Source organism: Apis florea, unplaced genomic scaffold (assembly GCF_048593485.1).
Source record: "Apis florea isolate Af1SG1 unplaced genomic scaffold, ASM4859348v1 contig_1615_pilon, whole genome shotgun sequence".
Classification (NCBI taxonomy): Eukaryota; Metazoa; Arthropoda; class Insecta; order Hymenoptera; family Apidae; genus Apis; species Apis florea.
In genome coordinates this window covers 212479-230964 of record NW_028256416.1, presented here as the reverse complement: position 1 = coordinate 230964, position 18486 = coordinate 212479, and the positions used below count along the sequence as shown (strand labels likewise).

At 40.7% G+C, this 18486-nt stretch overlaps 1 protein-coding gene and 1 long non-coding RNA gene across 3 annotated transcripts in view; one reads left to right on the top strand and one right to left on the bottom strand.

Moving 5' to 3' along the window:
* Positions 1 to 18486, bottom strand: part of LOC105736474 (uncharacterized) — a 106999-nt gene that overhangs the window by 7058 nt on the left and 81455 nt on the right. Inside the window, exons 5-6 of one of the 2 annotated variants that reach the window (XR_015290857.1) lie at positions 17977 to 18201; positions 17528 to 17780 (exon numbers count right to left, since the gene is read on the bottom strand). The exons of the other annotated variant lie outside the window; for it this stretch is intronic. This is a non-coding gene — a long non-coding RNA (uncharacterized LOC105736474). Of the gene's footprint in view, positions 1 to 17527; positions 17781 to 17976; positions 18202 to 18486 lie in introns of those variants that run through there. 2 annotated transcript variants of the gene reach the window in all.
* The window catches only part of Con (leucine rich repeat protein connectin), a 165300-nt gene that overhangs the window by 78815 nt on the left and 67999 nt on the right, over positions 1 to 18486 (top strand). The gene's annotated exons all lie outside the window — the stretch shown is intronic.

Genomic DNA, 18486 nt, shown 5'->3' with positions numbered 1-18486 from the left:
ATAATCGATCATTCCTCGAATACAGGGACGCCGGTGTTAATGTTCATGGATATCTCGATGATTAGTAATTATATTAGCAATGGCCATCGACCAGCAGTGTTAACGGTAAATTTATCGACAACTAGCGGTAGTAATTGTATCGATAACGCGTCGGTTAATTGCCGATAAAACAAATTGTTGAATCGTTTCGTCCTCGCCATTTATTTTTACCAATCGTTCCCAAACGTGACGCGACGTAAGACGTTATTTTCCCGCCAATTTTTTCCTACTTTTTGGAACATTTACGCGCGTTCAATCTCTCGTACGGAAAGAATGGAATTTTTGAAATTTAAATTTTTATATATAATAACTCTTTGTCTTATCTTTTCGTTTACTTTTCGACACGCGTCAAAGGTGTTACGTTAAAAAATGAATGGTCGTCGAGAAAGATTGTTTAGAAAGATAAATTTTTAATTTCAAGCACGGGAATGTGGATGAACGCAAAGGGCACTGAAAGCGTTAACATTTTTAATCGCGACACACGTGGCGGTGGTAAAAAGAAATGTCGTTTCACGAGCGGAGATAAAATTTAATTTAATCGTGTCGCGAAATATAAAAGAATTTTTCACCGGTTATAACAAAGAAAACGATACTTTCCAACTCCTTTTACTCCTCCTAAAAGAGAAAGAATATCTCTTCGACGTTAATACGATATACGTTCGAGCGCCAAAATCACGGGTCAAACTCGTCCTCTAAAAACATTGCGGGGCGAAACACTCGGATTATAATTCGAAGCTTTCAACAACCAGTCTGCTTTCGAGGATTCGGATAAATGGAAGGGACGAATGGAGGGAAAATTGTTCGTTCGACGCGACGCGTCTTCGATCGATAAATATTTGTACGCGAAATAATAAAAATTAGCGGCGTCAAAATCACTTTTCTTCGTTCGTTTCGTTAGAAAGATCGGACACGAGTAGCAAAAAATATGGAAAGTTCGAGAATCGATCTCGCCTCGTTCGAGCGAAATATCGGAGTTGGAAATATACGGAGAAAAGTAAATTTGCATTTGCCAACGATTTACGCCTGTTTAACACAAAGTTTCAGCAATCTTTCGAGCTTCCCTCGACTTATTTTATAAGTGGATATCGTTCGATATCGCAGGGGACTCGAACATCCCCCTATTTACGCGAGGGATGATAGCAGGAGAGGGAAGGGGAACAGAGTGGGGCAGACATTTTCGTTATACCTGACCTCGGAGACGACTTTGTACTTTGTTCGGAACGAGTCAGTCGTGGCTCGCCTTCCGTTTCGAGAGCACCGTCGTCTCTTGTTCCGCTCGTTAACGCGTCCCGTATCGTTCCAACCTTAATTCCATGTGCGCGCAACTTTATCTTCTTCTTGCCCGACAAAATTTTACAAAATTTTTCCCAAACATCTCGACATTTTAAAACGATTTTCTTTTACCGCGATTCCGCTAAATTACGCATCTCTCGAATTTATTATTATCGTATCGTCGACGATCGATTTGATTTTTCCATTTATGATGGAGATTACGAACGTTTGTGTCCCGGGATACACGTCGATACTTTTCAATGTCGTATTTTTAAACGAAACGTTGTAGCAAATTATCGAGGGGAAAAAGTGACTGTGTACTCGTAGCGCGCGTCAAAGACTGTGGATGTGTAACGGTTTCGAAGGTGAAACACGATCTGGCTCGTATCGTTCGCTGTTTAGAGAGAGTTGAAAACATCCTTGAACCTCGTCGAAATTCGCGGGGAATAGGTAAGGAGATTTATTCAACCGAACGAATGACACATTCGCGTCGCGAATATAATAATAATATTATTATTATATTTCGAAACGAAAATACGAAAATAATTTTACTCGTGTGTTTTATACATTTATATATATTTTTTTTCCTCCCCTTTTGCGTTTCATCGCACGAAATACGTGTTACGAAGAAACAATGTGTAAAAAAAACAAGGTTTTTTTTTAAAAATGGGATACAGTTCGTATCCCAAGTATTATGAAAATGAATTTTTCATCTGCTTCTTTGTCGTCCAGGCTTTTTTATTAACGCACCTGGAAAGTTTTCACGCGTAAGAAAAATCTCATCGGGGGGACAAAAAAAGAAAAAAAAGTACACGTCTGCTAGTTTCGCGAACTTTCTCATAAAATAAATTGCGAGGAGAAGCTTGTTACAACGTCTAACTGTAAAAAGTAATACTCGTGCGCCCGTTCGGATACGCATTCGTTTCTCCGTTGCTAAAAATTGTAGGATGTTTTCCTATGCGAGAAAAAAAAAAAAAAAAAAAAGAAAGAAAAAAATTTCTCTTTTTGAGTTTTCAACGAAATACGAGGCGAGGCGAGCGATAAATATCGATCTAATTCGATCGTTAATCGTTCCTTAGCCGCGCTCCAATCGATTTTGATTCGAGTTGAACGCGAAAATCGGCCGTTAAATTTTCTATTCGGTTAGTAAATATCGAATATCGGCGGAACAAAATTGCAACCGCTCGCTCCATCCAACCGTTCATCCTCGCCGGTCTATATCGAATAAACATATATTCGGTCCCGCGTATCGTAAACAAGCGCCAATTGACCACGATTCGATCCACGAAACGATACAATTTCCGTTGCGTTGGAGAAAAAAAAAAAAAAAAAAAAAAGAAAAAACGAGAGAAAGAAAAACTCGAGCCCTCTCGTCAACGCGTGGCAAATTAGCGGCGCGGTAATAAAACGAAAATGCGTATCGTCCAAGTCGTCCAAGCTCGAGTTTCAAACATTTTCAAATTCGAATTCGGCGGTGAAAAGTTTTTACCAACGGCGATACAAGAGCGAACGTTTAGAGCTATTCAGAGCGGAAGGAACAGGAATCTCATCCGAATAACTGGCCAACTTTTTGCGGATTAAAGTGTTTCGGATTAACTCGAGGAGAGGAACCGCGCGATAAAGACGAGATATTAAGTTTTCTTCGACTCTTTACCCAACCGACCAACTTTCCACCACCCAACCGTTTACGACTTGATTTAAATCCTCCTCCTCGATCACTGGAAATAACTGGAAATAGCGGGGATTCGAAATCGAGATTATCTTTTCGTATCGAAAAGAAGAAGAAGAAGAAGAAGAGCGGCGGCCCGTTCGACGATTCTTCCTCGTGGATGATGGACGCGCGTCCATGCGAGAGAGCGGATATTGGTTACGCGCGTTGGTTCGGCGAGGTTAACTCGTAGCGCCGGAAGCATTACCGGGGAATCAAGTTTACGTTTCCTGATACGCGTATTTCCAGGCCGTGACGTATGCAGCCTTCCTCGCTGCCACTCGCATCCTTTCCGTTTCCATCACGTCGCCTCCCACCTTACGTTTCACGGCTCCACCTGTATCTCATCAACGTCTTCCTCCACCCTTCTTCTTTCCCTCCTGCTCGATTCAAACTCACCTTGAATTTCGTTTCACGCGCTCGATCTTGACCCAACGAGAGAGGCAACGATCCTTTCTTGCATTTCCATTTCGAATCGAAACAACCATTTCCGATTTTTCCAAACACGGTGATAAACGTGATAAACACCACCCATCGTCCCTTCGATCAAAAGCGAAACGACTTTTTAACGCGTTCGAGCAATTCTGTAGAGAGAGAGAGAGAGAGAGAGAGAGAGAGAGAGAGAGAGAGAGAGATAAAGGGGCGAGTGAATTACGTATCGATATTTTATATCGTCTAGCAAAAGTCGAGTTGGACGCGAACCAATTTTTCCAAAATCCCCCTCGGTTATTTATTAGGGAATAAAACCGATGTCAGCGAATCAAGAATTCCAGCGTGCAATTTTTCCCTCTAAAAATCCCCGTGGAAATTTAATTTAAACGATATAAAGTAAAATATCTATCCGTATAAATCGTTTCGAGTATCTACTTATCGCGGGAATCCCCTTTTCTTCCTATACACACACACACACACACACACACACCGTACCTATTTTAAACGGACCTCGCTTTAAACTTCGTTTCACGCTGTTATACGACAGGTTGATAACTCAAAGGGACAAATAGCGGTATAATTTTATCAACTTGATCCATTTTATCCAAAGATATTTTCGCCCTACTAGAATATAATTACTAGAAATTAATACTAGAATATTTTCAAAGCATTTTCTGGAAAAGCAGCGGGGATGATAATTGTCGTTTCATACCATTTAGCTCGCCACCGCGGATATTTTGGTTCCAAAATCGATACCGATTAAACTTTCCCCAACTTTACTAATGTCTCGCAAGTCTGAATGCGATCCTCCTCGTAAAGTCAAATTATCCCTTCTCCCCACCACCTACTCGTCTCTCCCGAATCTTTCCATCTTTTCCACAAAAAAGAAAGAAAGGAAGAGGAAAGAAAAAACAACGTATATATATATTGGGCATAAAGTAAAATGAATTGTGCATCGAGATTAAGAAGAAAAATATAAAAGAAAGATACGTAACTCGTAAATTTTGAACGTTGGAAATTCAGAAAATCGTCAGATTAGTTGGTAGTAGAGCGAAAAAAAAAAAAAAACAAACAAAAAAGGCAAAATCGATCGCGCCAACTTGTTCTAGGACGCGTGACAAGCGTGGCGAACGATTTAATAGAGAAATCTATTTTCACCGCGTGGCCAATTCGATGCCGCACCGACGCGTACGCGAACGTAAACCAGCCCGCACCCACACACAGGATTCCACCTTTAAACCTGCGATTATACGGGTTTCTAATTAATTGCCCGATCATCGACACGCGCCTCCCTCACCGATTGATCGATTCGTCGTGGCTGTCGCCTCCCGATAATATCGTTCTCCAAACTATCCCATGATTCCTCCAAATTCTTCGGATCCTTCGATAAAATTCCCCTCTCAGGGATTATCGATATCGGATAATCACGCGCGAAATTGGCAACGCCTCTACAAAATTTCGCCATATTCGTTCGAGGAATCGCACATCTCCCTCTCTCTCTCTCTCTCTCTCGAAAAAGAAAAGAATTGTCGCGTGTATTTCTCTAAATTTAAAACCGCGCTCTCTAAATTTTCACCGCGCAGAAAATTTTCAGCTCGTCAATTCGAATTCGTAGGAGCTCGTTATAAAAATATTCGCAATCACCTACCTCGTCGGATTTGCAACCGTTTTTTCCCCAACTCGTTGTAAATTATGTTAGCCGAGGGGGAGGGTGAATGCGACTTCTTCTTTTTTTTTTTTTTTTTTTTGTTTGTTACGCGGGATTGGCGTGTTACAGCGACGAAGCGTGGTAAAGCGACGTTTTATTGCCAACCATCGCGTCGTAAATCTTTCACGCGCTGTCCGTCCCGAAAGTTGACCGACCGCATTTGTAGAAAATTCATCTGAAATTCATTCGGATAAAAGGAGAAAGCTCGGTGATGGCTCAGACTTTTTAAACTTCTCGTTGATTTAATCTTTCTGAGAGGAGAGAGAGAGAGAGAGAGAAAGAGAGAGTTTCCCTCGCGGTTACAATCAAAAATATTTCTAGATGTCTCTCTTCGTAAAAGCGTGTACTTATTATTTCTATACGGACGAGAAAACGATCATTTTCATATCATCTCTCCACTTTTCGTTATTTCACGTTTTTTTTAATTTATCTTTCAACCTCTTAATAATTTCTTTCTTTCTCTCTTTTTTATCTTAAATAACTCATTTTTTTCATCGTTTAATCTCATTTTCAACGGACAATTCTTTTCAAACTAATTATTTTACATTTAATCCAATGTAATTTAAGTTTATATTAAAAATTTTGCACGAAATATTTTCTTCGAATACGCGAGATATCGTTTTTTCTTCTTCTTATTTCTTTTCTATTCCTTATTCTTCTTTACATATATCGAATACACACGTATATAATCAAAAGATACAAAATTCAGTTTTATCGCGCGTTTTATTTTTTTAAACACAGCGTTTCATCGTGATTAAACTTATACCAAGTTGTTTAACAACGCGTGCCTATTGTATTAACAAAAACCCGAATTTCGACCTACACGTATATTCCAAATGTAATGTTTAAAAAAACTTTCAGTTCAACGAGGAAAAACGGTAAAAATGGTTAAACGATCTTTCCTCCCCGAATAATTTATCATCCGGAGTGTAATTTGAATAATTTTCGAGTGTAATTTATACACGCGTGTATCACGGTTCACGAAACGCGTTCTGAGATCTTGCAAATGACAGAATGGAGCGTAGTGTCCAAAGTGGCCGGTGCTTCCCTTGTATGCGAAACCAACAACTGGTCGACTAATATACCGGTTTGGTTTAATTAACACGCTTGCGCCATTAATAACCGGAGCGAAGATATCCAGAGTGTTTAATTCGATGTGGTGAGTTACTCGCGCTAAAAGGCCATATCGTCTAATTCACTTTCCTCCAAATTATCCGATGAGTTGTGCCAACGCGTATATACGCGATAACGAAAAATTCCGGCTAATTTTTATCCTCAAATCTTTGGATCGTTTCGTTCGATACGAATCGACTCTCGAGATCGCATTAATTCCTCGTAGCCACTGGCTCCTGCTCTTTTTCTCTCGGATATTTCGAGTTTAAGGCGACGTGGAAACCGTTCCGCGAACGAGTTTCCGCTACAAACGATCTCTGCTTCTTCTCCGACCATAGTTCGGTCATCGTAATTCCAACGACCGTTCCAACACGGCAACTTCATAAGTTGGGAGGCAAGAATGGGGACGGCTTAATTGAAAAACCGAGGGAAATCGTCTTCTCGTCTCGGTTTCGCGCCGATTCAATAATAATAATAATTAATTATAATCGATAATCCTTCGATTCGAAAATAAATCTTCCAACTTTTGTTCTTCGTTTCAAAAAAATTCGACATCGTATCAAAGACGTCGTATCTATGTCGAAGACAGGCAGATGTAATTCCACTCGACCCATATTTTTCTAGTTTTATTTAATTTCGAGAAGATTTCGATTTCTTTCGCTTCGAACTTCGTAACAACTAATCAACCACGCCAACGTTACGTTTCCTCGACCAGTTCACTTCCGTTTACGCGGCAACATTTTCTTTCTTACCTTCCGCCTCTTCGATCGTTACTTCTTAAGGTAGCAAGAAACGAAAAGAATGGAGAACCTTTTGGTTCATCGATACTCCATCCTCAACGCCCTCGAGTCAAGCAGAGAAAAACGAAGTTGAGAGAAGATACGCTACTTCCTTTTCGACAATTTTGATTCGTTATTTAAAGTATCGCTTTTTCGGTGACTCGATAATATCACGAAATCTCGTGATTAATAGTAGGTACAAAGTGAACCTACTGTTACTTTGGAATCGATTTTTTTTTCCTTTTTTTTTAGCAAGAGTGGAGAAAACGCGGCGTTAAACGGAAAAATTCGTATAATCCCCGCTCTTCTTTCCTCGCATTCTTCTCTCTTTCTCGAATTGGAAAATACTTGGTGGAAACGCGCCCTTTTAGCCCAGTTTGTGATTCTTCGAGCGTTCATCCACTCTTCGTTATTTATTTCTTTCCGTACCCTCCACCTTTCGCCTTTGTGGTAAATTATTGTCGTCCTCCCGCCTTTTCCCGCTTCCGTTTTCCATCCTACCACGACGCTACCTACTCCAAATGCTACGTGCATGGCTGAAAGCGCGACAACTCCGAGGCAACGCAGAGAGAGAGAGAGAGATACGTGAAAGGGTTGTAGATTCAAATTTCGCAAGCTACGCCAACGATTTTTCCTTTTCCACGGTATATGTATATCTCGCACGAGAGTATCATTGTTTTATGAGTTTTCTTTTTCGGGTTAATTGCCTCTTAGAAAAAAAAAAAAAAAAAAAGAAAAAGATAAAAATTTGCAATTGTTCCATAATTTTCTTCGTTTCTCATCTCATATATCTCGTCTTACATCGAGTAAGAATTCTCTTCCTTTGGATATTTAACCTATTTCAATATTTATCCATTCGATACGCGATCGAAAGAATAGAAAATTATATTCCTCGAAGTAGAAAATCCTTTTTGCAAAATTGTAAAAGAAACATCCGTTCCACCTTTGATTATACCGTTTATTTTTCCATCTTTGACAATACCAACCGCCCTTCGCTGGATACAAGTAGGATGACAAGAGAATGGAGAGCAATTTACGAGACGATTCTCTTGAAATCGATCGGTCGTTCCGATCGATCTTAAACGACGAGGTAACAATTTCTCTTCGTGAAAAAAAAAAAAGATCAAAGATCTCGCTCGCCACGGTTACCGGGTTGACGATCAGAAAACGCTTCTCCTCTCTAATAGCGTAAACGTCGATAAAAAGGATAAATCCGTGCCAAGACGGGCGAATCCCTCAGCGAGAGAAGCGGCTTTTAATCGTCGTTGAAACGTCGACGCGCGAACGAACGAGCAAACAACTCTGATTTGTTTCATAGCTTCCCAAAGACCAATCTTCTTCTCGGGGATCCGAACGAAGAAAGACTAATAATAATAACAATAATAATAATAATAATAATAATAATAATAGCCATCGATCGGGAGGGGAGGGAGGGGAGAAAGAGGAACGTTGTAACAACGATCGTCGATTAATAACGAGAAAGGAATCTCGTATCGAAATGGAAAATATATTAATTCCTCTTTGTAACTCGATTGATATATATATATATTTATCAGTTTCGATCAGTCTCGATTATTTCCTGCGTGAAAATGGGAATTTAATGAACGCGAGTCAACGAGAAAAACGAAGGCAAGAGTCGCGTCGAGGGGAGTCGTGTCGTTGCTTTTTCTGCGGGCGAAATTTTTCTCTTCTCCCGATATGTTATCGGTTAGGGAAAAAATGTAGTATGGAAAAAATATAGGCGCGAATCAAACGCAAACGGTTTTCGTGAACCGCAGTTATCCACGTTGGATGACATCACGAATTTACACCCAGTGTGGAACGAGCAATTAAAAGGGTGGCCTCGTGTCTCGTTTAACGCGACACGCGTTACGCCACTCGAGAAGAATGTCGTCCCCATGCCAATGTCCTCGGCTCGAGGCCAGTTATCCACGGATTCACCGGGATCTACGCTTGGATCAATTGGTTTAACAAGTTGAAGAAGATAGATCCCTTCTTCTTTTCTCCTTCTTCTTCTTCTTCTTCTTCGTCCATCTCTTCCCTTCTAACAAGTTTAAATTATTTTCTTCCCGAGAAATAATCATGATATCTCTATACAGTTTAGATGAAAAAAAAAATCAAATTTTCATTCCTCAAAGTTCGTTTCGAGGAGAAAATTGATTTCGAAGTATCAAGAATGTGCTTTTATCGTCGTCGTCGTCGATCTAATTCGATGTAATGCAATTGCAGAAAACTCGATCGCCCGATTTCCACGCGTTGTTAATCAGAGAAGAACAATTACCGAACAGTTCTTTATCGAATTCCAAACTTTCCCAACTCGGATCCGATCTAAACCCTTCAAATTTTCTATCCACCGTCTAATTCTTCTCTTTCCTTCGCTCCCAACAATTTCCTCCCTACGATACGATCAACATAGATTTATCGTTTTTAACATCATTGAACTAGAAATACTTGGCTTCGCTTCTTTGTCCCAAGTTTCGTTCCCGCACACCCTCCATCCCGGAACTCGCTATCTTTACCGACTCGTCGCCAAAAGATCGTCTCAATAAGTCGTAGGAATGGTGTCACATTTCAAACTGGCAGCTACTAAGCAACACATCGCGCGGAGACTTGGCAAACAAGGTTCTCGAGTCGGGCGAAAATTGACGAAACTTTTGCAGAAAAGGTTTGCGAAGCAAACGAGATCCTCTTTCGATCGTCTCTTCCACTTCTCGACCACGTGACAATTTCAACTTTCCAACCCTTTTTCCTCCCCCTTTGTCCCCCATCTTCGTTTCCTTCTTTGCAACAACAGGGCGAGGAAGGGGCGAGCCTTGGTATCGTTTCCGCGAAATATTTATTACAATTCCATTGGTGAAAGAATTGTCTCGGTTTCGCCCGGAACGAAAAAGAATAACGGAATTGAGATATAAGATTGAGGGAAGGAAAAATCGTGGAAAAGATGATCCACGTGTATACGCGATGACGCGATCGTGTAACCTGCATGTAATGCGAGCCATTAAAACCGTTTCGAGGGCCGCTCGACCTTAATTGCGGTTGTTTCGACGAGATACGCTTTAACATCGCGCCCCTTTTACTTGACAGCAATTATCCTCGAGGCTGACGAATACGTCCACGCGTACACCGTACAAATCCGTTACGTTCTCGCCCTCTCGTCCCGATTCGAGTCACGTCTCGAATTATCGATGGTTATTACGTATCCGTCAAATCCGTCTTCTCGGAAAAAATCCATCGACGAGCACGACGAGTCAGATGACTGTCGAGCAAGAAACGAGTCGAGATAACGTTTCTCCACACGTTTCGTCGATCGAATAATACTCGATCCGATACTTGATTTTCCTATCTTATCTCTCTCAATTTCTCCTATATAATTTCTAAATCCAATTCGATGCGTATAAATTTCACGATTGAAATAATTTTGGATAATCGTTTCGAAGCCACGTTTCGAGCCAAAAGTCGCAGTTGTTAAACTTTCTTTTCCTTTGGGCGACCAAGCAGGTTGTAGTGAAATATCGTTCTGGCTAATTACCAAAATCCCCGAGTAAATTCGCCACTAACCGAGGAAAAACTGCGACGCAGCAACCTGCAAGGGAAAATCTTCTTATTACCTGCTCCGTTTATTTTCGGTAAAGGAGGAAAGGGGGAAAGAAGATGAAACGGCGTATCGGCAGTTCGTGGCTTTTAAAAGAAAAGAAAAATCGCAAACGTGGTGCAACTCTTCGACTAACCGCTGTATATATATATATACACACATAGAAAAGCCGAATAGCTGACGAAACTTTTCAATCGAGTATCGGTTTGTTTATTTCGTTTAATCGATCGTTCAAGTCTACATTTTTTCTTCTTTCTTTTTTTTTTTTTTCCGCTCTCAATTGCGATTCTTCTTCTTATTGCTCGATTCGACGTTTGTTTCCCGAGTGAAGGAGAGAGAGAGAGAGAGAGAAGAGAATAAAAAAAAAGGTTACGAATCGATCTATTCGGTTAAATTTTGACGATGACTCGGATTCGGGAAGAGCGAAAATGTTATTCCAGTTACTTTTTCCCTCATCGGTTATTCGATTTATGCTCCATCGAATAATTAATTCTCTGGCCTCTGGTTAATGAGCAGAAAGCCAAGCTTTTTCAACCCCCGTCCCCAGGATAATTGAAGCGGTTGATCCCGGTTGCTGGCATTAAACGAACAACCAGACCCCCTCGAATTATCCTGGCAAGTGTGTCGCTGACTGGTAATTACTCGCTTGCAATTAGCGAAACAAACAATTGCGTGTTACCAACGCTGCGATCGCCCTACTCTTAATTGTTCGAATCTTGAAAGAATTATCGCTAACGGAGAGGAAAAATATCTCCTTCTCCTTCCTTTCCTCCTTCTTTCCTGTAAAATTATTATATTTCTATATAAATCTTTCGATATCTATATCCTTCGACTAGGAATGTTTCGCGACACAGAATACGGGCGAAAAGAATCGTTTCGCACGGAGTCGTGGATCGTTAGAAAGAGCCGGACGACTATTTTTAACGCGTTCAAACAAATTTCCCCCGTGTATTTTTTGTCGCGTGTCCGCGATTTAATCGAGCCCAGCGATCTCAAAGAATGTGTTAGGCCATGATTTATGCGTCGGATAAGAGTAAGAAAATAGCCTCGTATTAATTGTCCACCGAGACACCGATCTTAATAGAAATTATATTGCTACCGCGATTAAGTTCACCTTCTTCTCCTTCTTCTCCTCGCGTTCTCGTCGCTGAAAATATGCCTACTTAACCACCACCACTTTTCGACAACGATTAACCAAATACCAACCTGCTTTGACCCCGTTTCTTTTACGCATTACGCGAGGAAAAATTATACCCTTAGCTTGATCGATGTTGCGTGTATACTTTTTTCTCATATATATATATATATATATGTATCGATTCCTTTCATCGTCACGCGTGGAAAGATATTGGAATAAACTGAGACAACGGCCACCTTTCGAGACTTTATTCTAATTTATTTTTATTTAAATTTTTATTCAAAGTTGATAATACAGAGAATATATATATATGTTTTTTATTTTTACACGGACGAAAGAAAAAAAAAAAAACGAAGGAAAGAAATTTTAGAGTATATTATTTTTATTTCCAAATTTTCCAATTTTCGCTTCTTTCGAATGAGAAAAAAGAAAAAAAAAGAAAGAAGGAAAATTCGAAGTACGAGGGAAAAAAAACAGAGAGAGAGAGAGAGAGAGAGAGAGAGAGCTTGTTTCAACCGCGAAGAATCTTCTTCTCGCCCTAATAAGCGACACTCGTAAGTTCCAAGAGAGAGAGAGAGAGTCTCCTCTTTTCCTCGAGTCGAGCGGACTTGGGTTGGTTAGGACTCCTCCTCTCCTGTACATAAACGCGACGGGGAGGCTCGTTAACAAGTTGTCGTTGGTAATTAGTACGAGAGGTCGGATCGATCAAAACCAATTACACACATAGGTAAGCGGAGACGCAGCATCGATGCAGCTTTCTGATTGAAATTCACACTAGCGGTTGCAACGATTAACCTACGCGATCCTACTTTGCTTCCACTCGCTCAACTTTCTACGTTCCTGTTTCCTGTGCCTCTTCCTTTGATCACCCCGTTTTACTGGATTTTATCGCCGCGCAACGAGTGATTACACCACGAATCAATTCGTTTTCGAATATACTCCTTCTTTCTCCACGTCCGTATATCCTACGTATACGATCGTTTGCCCCTGGAAGTAGGAAATTCCAAGTTTCGAAATAAGACCGACGCGAGGGTAAAAGATACGAAATTTTATAGATCGTACGTATATAATTTCGTGGATCTTTGATACGTCGGACGGTGATCAATTTCGTGGAATGGATTAATAGTTACGAGAGGCAGAGTGCAGGGGGAAAAGTCATAGGGGCGATATTTCGTAAAGTTTGCGAGGATAGCGTGGTTTATGGAAAACGTTGGGGCGCCACGTTCGATACGCGTACGCGATAAGTCATGGAAAAACAGCGCGAGTACGAGAGCAACAACTCTCGAACCAACCGTATCGAACTTTGCCGATGAATAATAACTGGAGACGCATCTCCTCCGACCGAGATCGCTACTGAATACTTTTGCGCGAATCCAATAAAATTACTTAACGACAAATCGAGGGGAATCGTGCTTCGAAACTTTGCTTGTAATCGCGGTTCAGGATTATCCAACTATCGTCTTGAAATCGAATAGAGAATCGAGCAAGTCGGTGTCGAGTTGAATGGACAGAGATGGGTCGGGATTGGTGCTTGATGAAGCTAATGCCAGTGTTGACAATTTAATGGTGCCGTATTGTAGTACGCCACAATGACGCTGTCTATCCACTAGATTTGCGGTTGTTTGATAAAATCACGAAACGACACTATATATATACACGGATTATACGTGTAAACGTAAATGCCAATTGTACGTCGATCGTTCGAAATTTCTCGAGCGTAATTTATTTACCGACCGAGCATCACTTTTTATCTCGAATTTCTATAAACGGATAAAGAGAGATTCTCTCGTTTTCGTTCGGGATAGAAATTAAAGTTTCGAGAGTACGTGTATATATATATATATACACATATTGTGCATAGCGTGGAAAACAAAGAGAAACGCGTGTAATCCGCGCTCATTCGACCGATATGCAAATCTTCTTGTTGAAACCTATTCGTAAATAGATGCATGACTCGAGCGGTACGCCGTTATCCAGGATAATCTCATCGTGCGAAACAATATGATTACATTTGCATAAACGTCTCGCGGAGAAGTAAGAGAGGACGGCGTTCGTTAACTGGCCCGATCTTTCTCCTCTTCTCCTACGCGGGGCGGGGAGGAGATTATCGATTTCGTAGTTTCGTAGTGCGCGCATGATTCCACGCGTAAACACCCACACCTCGATCACAACACCGCTCCTCCAATTTTCCCTCCAATTCCATGAAATTTCCAGCGTGGATGGATTTCGTCCGACAATCGGCAGACGAGTTTCTTTCCCCGATTAAACATATTCGAGACGATGGATAAATAAGAAAAACGGAATCGGAATCGGAACTAGGGAATCGAAACGTTCGACGCTTTGTAATTTTTAATTAATATTCGAAACCACCTTTTAAATGATTAAAGTACCCAGATTTAGTGAGATCAAGACGAACACTTCGTAGGTGTGTCTCAACGATCGTAATAGGAAGCGCGAAGCGCTTACGAAGTCTCGTGAATTAATCCATCGATTCGTAGTAAATGCGTTCAATATTAAATCGATCTGTTAACGAACGTGTAGGCGACACGTTTAAGCGGGGAAGATTCGACAGAAATTTCGCGAGGAAATTTCAAAATTCGGGAAAGGATAGTCGTAATTAACGGTTGGAGATGAAGATAGGAGGGTCGAGAACAGGCGCATCTTGGAGGAGAGGAAGGAAAATTTATCGGTCCGAGTGATGTTTATTCATAAACGAAGAGGTGGTGGAAAACCGGAATGGAGCAGCGCAAGGCCGCTCGAGGGTGGAAGAGGGAAGAGGAATACACGGCCGTAATTGTGAATCGATATGGGCTCGGCACGCCACGGTTTGTCTACGGATAATCTACTCAAAAGTATCCCTTTACCCGCTTAATTAGCGCCCCCCTCCCTTCCTGATCAAAATGCCACCACGTCTTTTTCTATTCCTATTCTCGAGCACGGATTTATATTCTTCTCTCTTTAATAAATTAAAGATCATCGATCGAAGTTTCGTCAGTGAAATTTTTCAAGCTCTCGTACGTTCGTATTTCCAATTAAATAAGTTTCGTCTTCTCTTCGTCTTCTGTTCCCGAAAGGTTTCTATTATACGAGGGATAAGGGGAGAAATTGGTATAGATAAGGTAAAAACGTATATCTATTACGAATCGTGGAGTAGAGAGCTTTCACAGCAAGAATTACCCGGATGCCACCAAGGTTTGCTTTCCATCAGGAAATCCGTGAATTACAAAAGGTTTTGTTCCCAGTTTCGGGAGCACGGGGAGCCGTGTTTTGTCTCCGCAAGAAAGTCACTCCGGAAGATGATATCGCGTATCCACGTTAATTTACGTGGAAATCTAGTTTAGCAATACAATTTAACGCTTCGCTTATATACGCTATTCCTATATTTTAGGAAACGCGTATATAATTACACGCGTAAGCCGACGAAAGGAGCCGATTTCCATTTTTTTCTACATCGACAGCTCCTTTTTTTTTCTTTTTTTTTTAAGCGGGACGTCTTACTCCGTCGTTACAATATGAAATTCAAATCGATTCGAATCTTCGGTGATAAAATAAAAATAGAGATAACGCATTTATTTAAAAAATGGTAAATAATTACGGGAGGATAAACGACGACGAGTTTTCATCATCCCGATCAAAAAATCGATACCGAATTCGCCAATACTTTTTTATAATCCCTCACCACCTCTCTGGATTTTATCGGTTTTAGTAACTCTCTTGAGCGTTAACAGGTTCGCGCCTTCGCTTCACGGAAGCGGAAGAAGTTGGCGTTGGAATCGTAGCACATTCTGGCAATTCTACGCGTCTTCCACTTTTTCAAGCGAGCGTTCGTCACTTTTTACAGACAGACTGTATGCTATATGTACCGGAGTATGGCAAAAATGGGAAGACAATTTACGCAGCGATGCTTCAACTTGGCAAGAAAGCAGGATTATCGTGATGGTAGTTTGCGCGAGTTCGTTGAGCTTTCTACGAGTTCTAGCTCGTAGTGCCGTATTTATCATTCTTTTCTTTCTCTTTTCTCTCTCTCTCTCTCTCTTATACCATTAATTATTGTGGCAGATCGAGAATCGAAATTCTTCAAGAATTTAAATAAAAATATCGAACGTACTCGATTCGTATCCTATTTGGAACACAGGAGGCGAAACGAGATAATTTACACTCCTCGGATAGAAAATTTACGGCGATCGATGGCTTCGCGAAATCTCAGAGCAACGTAAGCCTCGAGGATTATTTCGTTGATTTCCACGCGAATGTCGCGTTCACCGATACATACATCGTCGTCTCGTTGTGGCTCGGCCGAGAGGGATCGGGCAAAAAAGGGTATTTTCCCGATCGTACGTCTAATGGTAATCCGACACTATTAATTTCGATCCTCGAGTTCTCAGATACCGCGTAGATTTCGTCGGATACTACGTTGGGAAATACGCGGATCTTGGAATCATACGATAATGATGGATCGCACGGGGAAGATTAACTAATGTATTTGTGAGGTGAGATAATATAATCGTGAAATAAGAATAGATTTCCAATGTAACCTCTCTTTCGATCCGTTTCCGAAACATTCTTCTCGGGAGTAAAAGTTAAATTTAGATATAATTTTTCTTTTTTTTTTTTTTTTTTTTTTTTTCAATTAAAAGAAGAAATATTCGTTCGATGATCCATCTCTATTTCAGAAATGCGCGCGTACATTTGGGGAGGGATTTCGCTGTCGTTAGAAGATGAACGCGTTGCAAAAGGGATGTATCTAAACGAAAGGCGAGATTAAGCAGAGAAAATCACGTTGGATAAATTACGAAGCGAGACACGCACGAATAGAAAATGACGCTTTTATCTTTATTATGACGCTATATTATGCAGGAATAAGCATGTCGTAGAAACTAATTATTCGAATCACACAAGATTCTTTTTTTATATTTAAAAATCTACGGATCGGAAATTTTACTTATCTTTTTTCTTTAATTTGCAAATTACATATATCGAGAAATATCGAGCGTAAAAAGTGAATCGGTGAAATATTCTTCTTTGTTGCGTATTTCTTTCGCTCGTATCCCCTTCTTTCTTCTACGAGAAAGAAACACGGTGAATTTTTTTTTTTTTCTTTTTTAGACAACGTATTAATCTTTCTTCAAAAATTTTTGGTTCGATCAGAAACGGAAAAGTTTCGAGTTTCAAGGTTTTTGTAAAAAAAAAAAAAAAAAAAAAAAAAAAAAACTGTGTAAAGAAAGAAAGAATAAAAATCGAATCACTTTCGTTTCTTCCTCGCAACGTTTCCCTAAACGTTAGCTCCCTATACGAGGAAACTCGACGATTGAAAATAAATATTGAAAATTTCCTGGTCCTTCGGTTTCGAATCGGGAGCAAAATGATTTTAAAAAAGTTTTAAAATCGTATCGATTAATCGAGAAAAACATTTTACGTATTACCAAGAGACAGAATTCGTAGATGATATTACGTAGACAGAGAGAGAGAGAGAGAGAGAGAGAGATGCTTTGCATAATTTTCACGTAATTACGTCGGTTGACACTTGAGATGCGACGAGATAAATTCTTAAATGCGGTTTGCTAGTTCGTTGACCATTATTACGTTGTCCCACGAGCACGGTGATAGGACAAAATGAAATTCCTCGCACCTCGTGGCGTATCTCATTCGCTCTTCGTTCCCTTCTTGCCCTTTTCTTTCCTGCATAGTCTCTTTTCCTCTCTCTCTCTCTCTCTAATACGATATACACGCATAAATACTTACTTACTTACGTAATCGTGAAAAAGTTTATTTTCTCCCTCTATTCGAACGTATTATTATTATCCATGATTTCTTCAAAGATGTATCGATCGCTCCGATCGAGAACACGGTTCGAGCGATGCATCCTCGACGGTTCATCATCAACGGTTCCAATATCCTCGACGAAATTGGCGGGGGATGGTGAACGATGCTGACTTTTAGCGAATATCGGTGAGCCTCTAATCGTTGGAAAATGCCTCGAATGGAAAATACGAGGCCAGCTGGAACGATGATGGAAAATAGTTGGACTAGTTGGAGCGCTTCTCGCCGGCATGCGTGTAATAACGCGAGAGAAATTAATCAGTCCGAATATATCGATATATTCGTGCAAGCGAATTTTTTTCTCGGATCGTCACGACGAAAAATCGTTTTTTTTTTTCTTCGATAAAAGTGTACACACGTTTCGTTACTACTCACCTCTCGTCCACGTACACCTACATCTCCATCCCCTCTATCTCCCCGCGAATCACGAGGCAAGTTGGTCGCGAGGCAAATTGGATTAGGCGGAAAGGTAAATTATTATCAACGGGGGTGGGGGGAAAAAAGGGAAGAAGAAAGGGAGAAGTTTATTTTACCGCTACGACGCGTTAATTTTTCCCGGTCGACGTCGCATCGCAAACGTGATTAAGATTCGTCCCGCAGCTGAAACAAAAGCCGCGTCCTAATTAATAGGAATAAAAGATACGCGTTGACGAATCCGTGAATGCTGAAACGGGATGGGGAAAATCGTTAAAATTACGTTGGAAGAGAGAGAGAGAGAGAGAGAGAAAAGAATGCGTAATTAATCGAAAGCGGGTCAATAAGTTTCGTGAGGATTGAAAGGGGAGGCATAGATTGCTCCGGTAATCCGGCCTGCTTCTTTATTAATTACACTCGGAGCGAGCACTTTTCTGGTTCCACGATAATTAGAAAGATCCTCTTAACGAT